The sequence below is a fragment of the Adiantum capillus-veneris genome, chromosome 13, assembly GCF_014529385.1.
Source record: "Adiantum capillus-veneris isolate H3 chromosome 13, ASM1452938v2, whole genome shotgun sequence".
Lineage (NCBI taxonomy): Eukaryota > Viridiplantae > Streptophyta > Polypodiopsida > Polypodiales > Pteridaceae > Adiantum > Adiantum capillus-veneris.
The window spans coordinates 110,882,490-110,894,598 of record NC_140943.1 but is presented as its reverse complement, the minus strand read 5'-3'; the positions used below and the strand labels follow the sequence as shown (position 1 = coordinate 110,894,598).

Genomic DNA, 12,109 nt, shown 5'->3' with positions numbered 1-12,109 from the left:
CTTCGTTTCTGCGTTTTTTTCTCTTTGCAGGGCAAGGCATGGTTGAAGCGGTGCAATCTCTCTCAAAAAAGGTGGGGCGGCAGCTGACTTTCTCGCTCTCTGCATCTCTCTGTGTTTTGCAGAGGCAGGGCAACAACTAACTCTCTCTCTCTCTCTCTCTCTCTCTCTCTCACACACACACACACACAAACAAGCAAGGACGCTCATGCGCTTGCCGTCAATGAGCTAGAGGTCTTGAGCCAGATTTTTGAAGTGGATGAAGCAGAGGTTCTTTGTGTACAGAGAGCGGGGAAGCTTGAGGTCCATGCGATGGTCGCGAGCAGACCAGGCGGGGGTTGAGGTCTCCATGGCGGCCGGGGGTCTGTGCTGACGTGGTGTGGAATTTTCCATTTAAACTTTTGATCCCAGAAGGAATCTTGCCTTTAAATTAATTAATGAAAACGAATGTAAACCCAGTATGTCACATACTGGTTTCAAAATAAATATATTCTCTACTTTTTTTCCAATACTCACCTATAGTGATTTAACTTATAAAACCCAAACAGAATTAGATATAAACCATGTACAAACCTCATAAAAATGAAACTGCTCGGCTTTACAGGGAGCCACCGCACAAAGGAAAAAAATCAAGACCACACAACATAACACCATACCCAACTAGTGAGGGGGAGCCACCATGTAAGGGGAGTTGCCATCCCACCCTTACACACCCACCATGCACTCGCAAACCATCAAAGCATCACGCTTCATCACAATGACTACTTTGATGATGCTACTAGACCACATGACCTTGCCATCCTTGCGAGCGTGATCTCCATCGAAGGCTTGGCACTAAAGCTTTTCCTACAAGCAGAGGACGAAGGAGTGCTGCTCCCCTCACCCACAATCGTCCCCTATCTGCAATTCCACTACCATCACGGCGGCCATCGACTCGACACGTCCCATGTTGCACGGCTCCCTACCCATCACCCATTGCCATGAGCCTCACGAACGAGGGGACATGCTAACTTGCCCAAGTGCAAGAGGCCATGTTGCATTGATAGGAATATATTCACTACTTACATAGTGAAAAGACACTTTAAAGAGAAGAAGGCGCTAAAAAAAAAATTAAACAAAGAAAACACAAATATAGGAATGTGCAATCGACCATCTTTTTTTATATAAATAAAAAAAGTCTTTTCGACTTTCCACTTTCGTGCGTCTTTTCATTTCGTTGACTTATTTTTTGTTTTGACTATAGATTAGCATCACAAAAAAAATTATGTTTTTCTTAGAACTGATTTCTTCTAGATACATATGTTTGAATTAAGCATTTTTTTTCAAGCCTTGAGTACACATTTGTGTTTTAAGCCATAGTTTTTATCATTTTGGTAGGTTATCATTTTATTATTTTCTCATAAAAATGCAACTTATGTTTGGTTGTAGTTTAATATGTCCAAGTGTTATAAGTTAAAGAAATGGAATAAGTGTATTTTGTAATTAGGTATTTGGCACAACGATAAACATGTCTATACAATACCTCTTTTCAACTATTGTGCATGCTTGACATAAGATTTGGCCAAGTTGAACACTTGTAATTCTTTTTGTGACTCTTGCATGATGCCCGGGAGAAGTTTCTATGGTTCTTGTTGTTCTCTAATTAAATTTTACTGCTCACATTTGTGAGGCCTTATGAAAAAAATATATATCAAATTCAAGGTGACAAAGAGGGAGGAGGAGGAGGATGTGAAGAAGAAGAAAAAATTACGAGTGATGTTTGAGAGCCACATGTATTGAAATGGAGGTACATCACATGTCACTTATGCAAAGGGAGGACGAGAGAGAATTGCATGGAGCAAGAGACTTACCTATACTTGGGAATATGGCTATAACATTGATTGTAGCAGAATTAAAGTAACAATAGTGGTAACATTTGGACAAGTGTCCTCCTTTCCCCTTTGAGAGAGAGGGCTTCAATAATGCTTGAATAATTAATTACTTAATTTAAATTGTCATTGGACCTCCTTAAAGGATATCCAATAGACTTTAGGGAAAAGGTGCCCCTTGGGTGAGTAGTCTCTCATCCCCTACTCTTGGGGCTCACCCCCTCCTTTGTAGGCAACATGTTGACTTCAAGCACCTCAAGCTCCTTAGTCATCAAACACCTCAAGCATCTTAGTCATCAAGCACCTCAAGCACCTTAGTCATGAAGCACGATAAGCACCTTAGTCAGCTCAAGCATGACAAGCACCTCAAGCATATGCCTAGCTCCTAAGGTCTAAAGTACCTTAAGGTCCTAGGTTTAAAGACTTTTAACACCAACCTTTGGAGGTATTTAATGAAACTAACTCTAAGATCTTTTCAGCTCCATTGTCTGCTCATTGCTCTTTGGTAGACCATCTCCCTTTTGGACCCTTCATGAGATGTAGCCTTTTCTCCCTTTAGTCTCGTGTTGAGATAGGTCTAAAAGCACATATCTATATTCTAACTCATGTTCCCATTTATTTTCCTACATAAATGATCAGTTCAATATGAGTGTTGACATAGGTCTAAAAGCACATATCTATATTCTAACTCATGTTTCCATTTATTTTCCCACATTAAATGATCAGTTCAATATGAGAATTCTCTTAAGGAAATGCTCAATATTGTTAACGTAATTCCGCTACAATCAATGTTATAGCCATATTCCATTACATACTATACAAGTTAGTCACATCTCCCTAGAATGTAATAAGATTATAGTGCTAGTACAACATCCTCATGGCCTCGCTGGAATGGTTTGCCCCTTAAACAAGCAGTGGGGCAAGCAATGGCCGAAGGCAAGATAGGTGACAATTGTTAAAAACATTTGGTGCCCACAATGGCCACTTGGGATGAAGGTCTTTGTATGGAAGGTACTATGGGGGCCTTGCCGACTGGGGTGAAGGTCCTAGATAGAAGCATTGGTCCAGATAGATGCCGCAATGCATATCAGCAAGTGAGAACCTTCCACACCTTTTGGAATCCCCAGTGATTTGTGGCCTGGCAGGAAAGATATGCAGGTGGATCCAAAAGGCAAAAAAGATTGGGTTCTTCAAGAAAGATCTCTTTATGGGGGGGAAGGTGTTCGAGAGTCAACCACTACTAATCAGTACACAAATTGTCAGGTTCTATTACTTCAAACATGTCTAAAAGGCCAAGAACCGTCGACTATTTGAGAACATCCTTGAAACAGCTAGGTTCACGGAGATCATTCAAGAAAGCAAGGAAGCAATTATAGACAATGGAAAATGGAGGAACCCTGAAGAGTGGAATAAGGTTCTGACTACCGTAGTATATGAACCATATGGGAAAGTGTCTGCTCCTTGTCTAGCCAAGTGTTCTACCTTGGCCGTGGGGTGGCTCCCCTATTAGCCAATGTAAGGATGGTTGCTGGAAGATGTCATGGCTCAACACAAGCATGACTAGTAATTGTAATTCTTTTGGATTGTAAATATAACCCACTCACAATTGTGAGTTTTTGTCCAAAAAAAAAAAAAAAAAAACACACACACACACACACATATATATATATATATATATATATATATAGATAGATAGATAGTGCTAGTGTAAACTTTATTGTATTGAAGTCGCACTCTTTTATATTTGCTTTATTGGCTTTAAGGAGAAAACCTTTATGAATCCCATAATTTTTAAGCTATCAATTATGTATTGAATATTTACCTTCATGTTGGAGGATTAAAGACGGGAGAATTTGATTGAAAAATCAAGTAAACATCAAGCAACACATTGAAGCCTAATCTTTTGTGGCAATATGAGATTTGTAGCGTATAAACACTCTACAGATTTGCACTCTCTTTGCATTATATATTGAGGAAAGAGGGGTGCCCCATGTATCAGTTTGTCCCCTCCTCCCACAAATAAGAACGAAGTGTTTCTTGAAGATATGGCTAGACCAACACATAGTAAATGTGACTCCTTGTTCAGCTCTAGGAGTGCTCTAGAGCTAGTTTTGTTAGAGTTTTGGATGTCATCTTCTAGGTTTTAAGTCTAGATCTAGTACGTGAGGTCTTCTTTGTGGTTGTGAACAACCTTGTGAGGCTTTTCCAAATTATAAACATGTGGGTGGATTGTCCAAATTTTGTTGGCCTTTGTGTTGGGCACCCTATTTTCTAGCTATTTTCCTCATATTTCCACATTTTTAGGCTGTGGGGTAGTAAAAAGATCTAACTTGGAGGTATAGTTGTGGACTTTGGACCCTTAGCAATCAAAGTCCTTAAAGGACCATGCAAGGAAGATGATCTCTTCAAAATATATGGCTATAGTTTTTTTGATGCATTTGACTCTTAAGCCTTGATGGAAGATCGTTTTGACTTGGGAGAGCTTATTCCCATGGTGTTGAATTAGGAGGAGCAATCCAGAGATGTAGATTTGAATTTAGAGTCGAGTGAAACATCTATTGTTTTTTTCCATAGCATCCACAATTTTTTTTCCCTGTTTTTTAATAGGAAGGTTGCCATGAGGTTGAGCGAGAAGAAGAAGAAGAAGGGTTAACGTAAATGCATAAAACTGTTATTAATGCATAAAACCTACCTACGTTAATGTAAATGCATAAAATCTACGTGTTAACGTGAAGAGAGGCATGCTGCTGTAATCATAAAGAGAGGCACACACACTCGTCAAGAGAGGCAACCTTGGTGGTTTGATTGAGAGAGAGCACTTGGTTGTATCCCTGAGGAGAGGTATCCCCGATGGAGAGAGAGAACGCCGGATTGCCACAGCTCACGGAGGAGGACGTGGCGTAGGCACATGGATCTATAGCCTTTGTTGGCACTGTCGAGGGCAATTGCCAATGCAATGATTGGATTTGGCTACAAAAAGTGTGGCGTCAAATTTCGCTTGCTTGCAAGAAAATTACTTTTTCCAGAAAGAGGGCAAAAAGGGATGCACGTGTGTTTAAAGGGGGGACGGAGGCGAGGGAGGGGCGCACTACAGCAAGCAAGTAAGAGAGCGATTGAGCTACTTTTCTAAAGCGTGTGCATGCAACAAGCGATCTTGACAGAGCAAGTAGCATGCTCGTCTCAGAGGGAATATTTGGAACATATTCGACTGACAGTACCACTCCTACTCGTCCTACAGAGCGCTTTGTTTTTAATATAGACATAAAGATTAGGCATTGTCGTTTGTAAAAACAGTCCCATATGAGAGTTTGAGATACTTCCCATTTGTTTTCCTATTCTCTACAAAGGGAAGTATTGAGCAATGGGTATCTCTCTCTCTCTCACACACACACACACTCTTACGTAGACCATTGTGATTTGTCGCTTTATTCTTTTGAGAAATTTATCAAAATGCTCCTGGAATTTGTGGAAATTTCAAAAAATACTGCTCAAAGGTAAAAAAATGAACGAAATATATTTTTGATGGATTGCTTTAACTTTTGAGATTCTACTGTTGGTTCAAATTAGCGATTAGGTTAAAATCATCGTAAGTGTTTCTTTTTTTCGAAAAAAAGAAGTGGGTTCTTTTAAGATCTTATGATAATATTGTAGAATATGCAAAGAATAGACAATTAACCCAAAACCCCTTGCCTTTCGAGGTCGTTGATCTCTTATTTATTTGTGCTCTGTACAAAGGCAAGAAGTCGGTTAGTCGATTGTTGGGCTACTTGACTGTTGGGCTACGCGAAGGCGCTAGAGGAATTTGTATGGACCAATCCATCTATGAAGAGAGATTTACTTAGACCTTTAGGACGCATATTCTATTGGATGGCAAGGTGCATCATTATTACGCTTTTTCCTTTGTTGACCTACCTCAAGATTCTTGTGGAGAGCTTGACGAAGGTTGTCGATGTTGGAGATAAAGTAGCCAGTCCGCTGCCTCAGCTTTTGTGGGTTGTAGGTGCAGGGGTACATAAATCAGGCGGAGGAAGACAAGGATCACACCATAGAGAGCCTGAAAGGGACCAACTTTTGTAGATACTTGGACAAATGTGTTATATGCGTGCACAGCAAATGGAAGCACTTGATCCCAATTCAGGTGTAAAGGGTCGACAAATGTGGCTATTACCGGTTTGATTATCTGATTTGACCTCTCTGTCAACCCATTTGTCTGTGGGTGATAAGATGTGGATAGTTGTGTGGCCCCTAAACTTTTGGTCAAGACTTGAATCACCTCACTCTTAAACTGGGTCCCTTGGTTGGACAAGAGCTGTAAAGGGCACCCATGGCTGAATACAAGCTTTTGTAATATTGCAACTACCACTATTGATGCGGTGGCGTCTGGTAGTGCAATTGCTTCACACCACCGCATCAGATACTCCATGATGACCATCAGATACTTCGTGATGACGAGTATGGTGGTTACCTGTTGTAGACATGGGGAAGGAGCTCATTAGATCCCAACCTACCAACTAGAAGGGCTCATTGTCCAAAATCGGGGACAAAAGACCAACATTGTGAGGTGGGGGACTTGATGCTCTGGCACACCTTACATTGGAGAAGATGTTGAGATACAAACTGTCCCATTATGGGCCAAGGGTAATTCTATCTGATCTTGTGTAAGACTTTATGAAAACCCAAATGCCCAAAAAGAGGGATGATTGTGATAAAAATTCAAGTATTAATATGGAGTACCTGGGACACACAGATGTGTGGTTTGTGGCGACATAATGCAAGACATTGTTGATTACCATAAATCTACGTTGGGATACTTGTGGTTAGGGGGCCTTCAGCTGCAAAACTATTTGCTTGAAGCAGGGTCACTTTGCTGAAATGCAGGCATCTGAGCTATGTGAACCCAAAGGTCTAAGGGTTGGGAGAGGAACTGTGTGGCTTGATGTTCGTACCACAAGAGACCATCTACGATGAGGTTATCTGATCCCTTGCTATAGACTACTGTAAAGTTGTATTCCTGCAGGGCAAGTGCCCATCAAAGTCACCATTCGGGTGGGTGATGTTTGTGGATGAGAGAGACTAGCGGTTGATGATTGGTTTCTACATGTACTGTGGTTCCATGGAGATAGGGATGAAACCGATGGAAGGCCCAATCGATTGCCAGCAATTCTCTTAAGTGTTAAAAGACATGGTTAGTTGGGGTGTGCGAAAAGCACATCATCTTGGATTACTTGCTTTAGATTGGTGAAGCTCATGTGACATGCTGAGGTGCAGGTCGTCCAAGGAAGCTTTAGAGGGTTTTATCTAAGGAAGGAGGGTAGTTCTAAATAGTTGTAACTTTGGATGGATCCATCTGGATATCATCTGTAGAGATGATGAATCCCAAAAACTTGAGCAAATTGCATGCAATCCTTATAAGCATGAATTAACAATGGCATTTTGCTTGATTAATGCAATCCTTACAAACATGAATTAACAATGACGTTTTGCTTGATTTTGAGAGATTTATCAGTCTTAAAGTGCATTAGTTTCTCAAGAGAAACAGCACTAAAGCTGAGGACCTCCCACACCTTTTTAAGTACTGCTCGACAATTAGGACCAAGGGGGGAGATTTATGAGGATTCAAAAGACTTAAAGAACCATTTATTCTACGGAGGGAAGATGTTCAAGAGCAAAGAAGACTTGGATCACAGATATAAGGTTTTGCTACTTTCAACATATCTACAAGGTATTGAAATCACAATGGTAAAAACTTAATTCACAAAGATAATTGAAGAAAGCAAGGAGGCTCATACGACAAAAGGTGGTAAGGACACATAAGACACAGGCCAGTAACTATGTCGAAGCAGAGGCAGGGCAAGGGTAGGTATTTCGTATGAAATTTTTTTAACAAGTCTTTTACAAGTCCAACTGAGCCACCAATGTATGCTAATGCAATTCATCGATAGACCCATAAACTCTTCAAAACTTGATCAATTCTAAGACTACCATTGATCCGATCAATTGACACTCATTAATAGATCACAACTAATCAACATCTAAATAGAACAAATGCCATCTACGGTTCAATTGACTGGGAAGTATAAGGAGGGCTGAGTAATATTTGGTGCTGGAATCCTCTTAACATACAATTCTTACTCAGATATCAGTCTCATCCTGCACATCTTTCGAACTAGATTCTCGCTCGACTACTCAGCTACCAACTTCCTACCATAACCACAAACTCACGTATGCTAAGCATCAGTATCACATATCCACTCTGCTAACACCGCCTTTATATTATGTAACACTCCCTACCCAATCAACATGCGTAATTTACAATCTATAACAAGTAAATCTCAGCTCCCTTCATCTTCCCCCATTAACCCAAATCGAAGGATCGTCCCCCGCAAACAACCTGTAGCTTGCCATGATCTTTCAGATCCACATACAATAGGAGAAAAACGCGAGAAAGAGATAAAGGTGTCGTGGCAACGTAAGGGAATAAACTTCTCCATCATGAAATTAATGCCGCTATTTTGTATGTAGCCTCAATAAAACAAGCTTGAGACATGAAGACTGCAAATCTCATAAGATTACATTAAAACTAATGATTCTTAATGATCATGATTACGCAGAAAACCATCAACCACGTCAAGTCTTCCTGACGTTGAAAGACTTGATCTAGACATTCTTGGGGAAGCACGTTACTTGAGATTTTCATTCTGGGCGATGAGAGAATCAGACAAGAGCGGAATTTTAAAATTCCCTTACTTTTAACCCCAAACAGAAGGCTAAACGATTCAAGACATGCCAGAGGCAGGCTGCAAGGCATAGCGAGTGTAAAGGCCCTCTCTGGCACACAACTAACGTCCTGTGTAGGAAGGACGAATAATCAGGGCAGGCATTGCCGCAACATGACAGAATTGAGAGAGAGAGAGAGAGAGAGAGGAGGGGCTGAGAATCAGAACCACCTGGCTTTGGGCGTGGCATGGACCACCACGCCCTTTCAGATGCTGAATCAGCGTCGATCATTCGGGGAAAGAATGTTCATCATCTTCCACAGCGACCCCCTACCGACACACACATACACACACACAGAGTTGCAGAGTATCCCAGTGAGTTATGGAGAAGCTCGGGAAGAAAATCAGACCCTCGGAGCTTAGATTCATGTCGACTCCATCGCTGCTCGCACCCCTGACCATTGATAACCTTCTAGACGGAAAGTATAAATAGCTCCCAGCAAAACCCTAAGTCCAAGCCGAGTTCAAACGACGGAACTTAGAAGGTGAAAATTGGCCAATAAGAACTAGGGCAGGGGTAGCTATTTTGTAAGGATTTTTTCAATGAAGCCTTTGCAAGTCAAACTCTGCCATTTCTGCCAGAGTTAACCCAAGCATTCTTCGTTTCGGAGCTATGCGACACCACTGAAAACTGCAGCAGGCTTTTGGCACACAGAAGCGTACAAATAAAGTGACGCACACATTACCCCCCTCTAGCTCGACGTGCGGATTGTGCTCTTTCGACAAGTTTGTGCCTGCGATTAACAAAAAGAAAAGAAGAGGAAATGAAAGGGGAGTTTTTGCACAAGCAAGGACAGAGCACCCGCATGTTGCACGCGATGAGCAGGGTAGCCAGGTGGTCCACATGGGAAGGGGGGCCTCAGCACTAAGTAACATGGGGTCTTCAATGAAGCCCCGGCCATGCGATCCACGGTGGGGAACTGCAGGCGAGAATCACGAGATACGTAGCACCGTCCGATCGGCGAAAAGTAAACTAGGACACATTTGACCTGACACAAATTTGTGCATTGTCTTCCTAGTGTCGCTTTTTGGTCCTCATCTTGATGATGTGTGAATTGGTTAGCCATCCTATTGTGGCCCTATACAGGGGGCAAGGCGTACTTCTCACAAGAGTAGTGTGCAGTCGAGTAGGGCATCCCTAGTGGACTGTTGTAGTCCACCACAATAGCTAGCCAGGTAGGGGGAGCACATCTGCTTTTTTGCAATCCTCCTCTAGCATTTTTGGTGGGTAGTAGATCTATGTTTATGTGGTAGCAGTGGAAAGTTCATGCATAGGTTCTTGGTAATAATTTCCTCAGTTGGAGTGATAGGCAATAGGTTTTTCCCTACCAAACTTCCCCTTAAGGCATTCCATTCAAATTGTAGAGGCATTGCACTACCTTGGCGTAGGCCTAGGAGAGCAAATATTGCACTAGGTTTTTCCCTACCAAATTTCCCCTTAGGGCATTCCATTCACTAGGCCTCAAATGTAGAGGCATTGCACTACCCTGGTGTAGGCCTAGGAGAGCAAATTTCTCCATTCCCTTAGGGTGGGCATCGATGCTATTTGCTTGTTGCCATTGGAGCTTGTTGGTGTCGTTGAAGGGGCAATGCTACCTAAATAAATCTTTAAAGACAAATTTATTAATATTGCACAACCCAGTGAAGCCTACAAACTTCAAGCTCGATATCAATCTACCCTTGTGAAAAAAAATTGCACATTTAAGGATAAAATTACTTGCATAGTGTTGCATACAGTTGGAATGAAGGTTGGAATGAGACCAAAGGATTTGTCACTCTCATTGAATATGACCTTAATCTAAAAGATCGAGCCAAGAGGGTTGACCTAGAACTATGAGCATTATGAGCATATATACAACATACATGGAAAAAACTTCCTATTGAGGGAAAAAAGAGCCTCGGTGACCACTACGATAGGATGGTAACAATCTCCACAATCCTCGCCTCCTTGGCGCAAACAAGCAATCCAATGGTTTCCTTTGTCTGACTTGATGCATAAGGGTGCCATGGCTTCCACGTATAATTCTCAATTGCTTTTCAAGGCTTTTGTAAGTATAACCCTCTGCGTCTGCTAGGTCATCGTAAATGGTGAAGAAGCAAAATACTTGTTCGTCACAAACATTCTTGCAGCTTGCGGGGATCATCTTGTTGTTACCTCTGAAAAGTCCTACCTAGCTACAAGTCAAGCACATCTTGAAGTAGATGCTCTCTCCTCCTCTTGGCACCAACCCTCGAATTGCCTTTTATGGCTCTTGGATGCACTTTCCACCTCACAGCTTAATGGTGATGTGCCAAACTTAATGTTTCCACACACATTGCTTCCAACGATTGAAAGGGTCTCAACAACATTGATTGACTTCAGCACCAGGACTTGAAGACCCAATTGCGCTAGACGTTGCCTGCTTTGTGAGTGGCCTTAATACCAATGCCATCTCTCTCTCTCTCTCTCTCTCTCTCTCTCTCTCTCTCTCTCTCTCTCTCTCTCTCTCTCTCTCTCTCTCTCTCTTTGCATAATCATACCTACCCGAGGCTTGAGCCCTTTGGGCCCTACCCATCCTACATTTTCATGAAATCCATTTGCATCTCTTATGAATGCCTTGGAGCTTATAAAAAGATCTTAGGCATTGTGCACACACTGCATTATGGCACTGTTACAGTACCTAGCATATATACCTGCACCACTTATATACACGACTACTTCTTTTCAGGCTATGGTTACCAATTTTAGCATGCTCTAGTAGATTAAGTTTACCTAAACTCTCTCTACTATATTTTCTTGTAGTTGCAGGACACTGGAAGTTGGGATGCAGCCCTTGCCCTCCTTGGGTATGTGTCCCTATCTTTTGCCCCTCCACCTATGGTGCAAGGTTTGTTGTTTTGCATCAAGGATCGGAGCTTCATCAGACATTAATTGAGCTCGAGAATGCAGCTGTGGCATCAAATGAACACACTGATTTGTTGTTGCTTAACCTCCTTGATTTACCTGCATGGGTTTGCCTTTACTCTTTGGCACATGATAATCCTCATGCTGCCATACAAAGGCTTCAAGAGTTGGCAGCCAACCTAAAATCAATTGGCGAAGAGGATGAATGGGAGCACAAGGAATGGGTTGAAAACTCCCCGAATCTCATGAGGAGATTCATGAACAGCCATGGGAAGAATCTACGGAATGACCCAATGGTTCGACAAAGGAAGCGGCACCTTCTCAGTGGCTACAAAGAGGTCTCTCTCGCCCCTCAAGTTGAATCAAGTAGCTCCCTCATTCCAACAGACTTGCCAAGCGAAGTTTTGCAACTAGCAACCCAACACTCAACCTCTCAAAGAAGCCCTTTGAATCATATACCAACCCACATATTCGTTGCAAATTTTTGGAGATTATGTTGGGGGATGCACACCACAAACCCTGGACATTGGGTAACTTCACACTCATGGCACCACTTTCAAAGGGACTTCTCTTAATCTTATTAA

At 42.0% G+C, this 12,109-nt stretch overlaps 1 pseudogene; it reads left to right on the top strand.

Moving 5' to 3' along the window:
- The first annotated feature begins 5,732 nt into the window (after positions 1-5,732).
- LOC147444646 (uncharacterized) lies at positions 5,733-12,109 on the top strand (annotated as a pseudogene).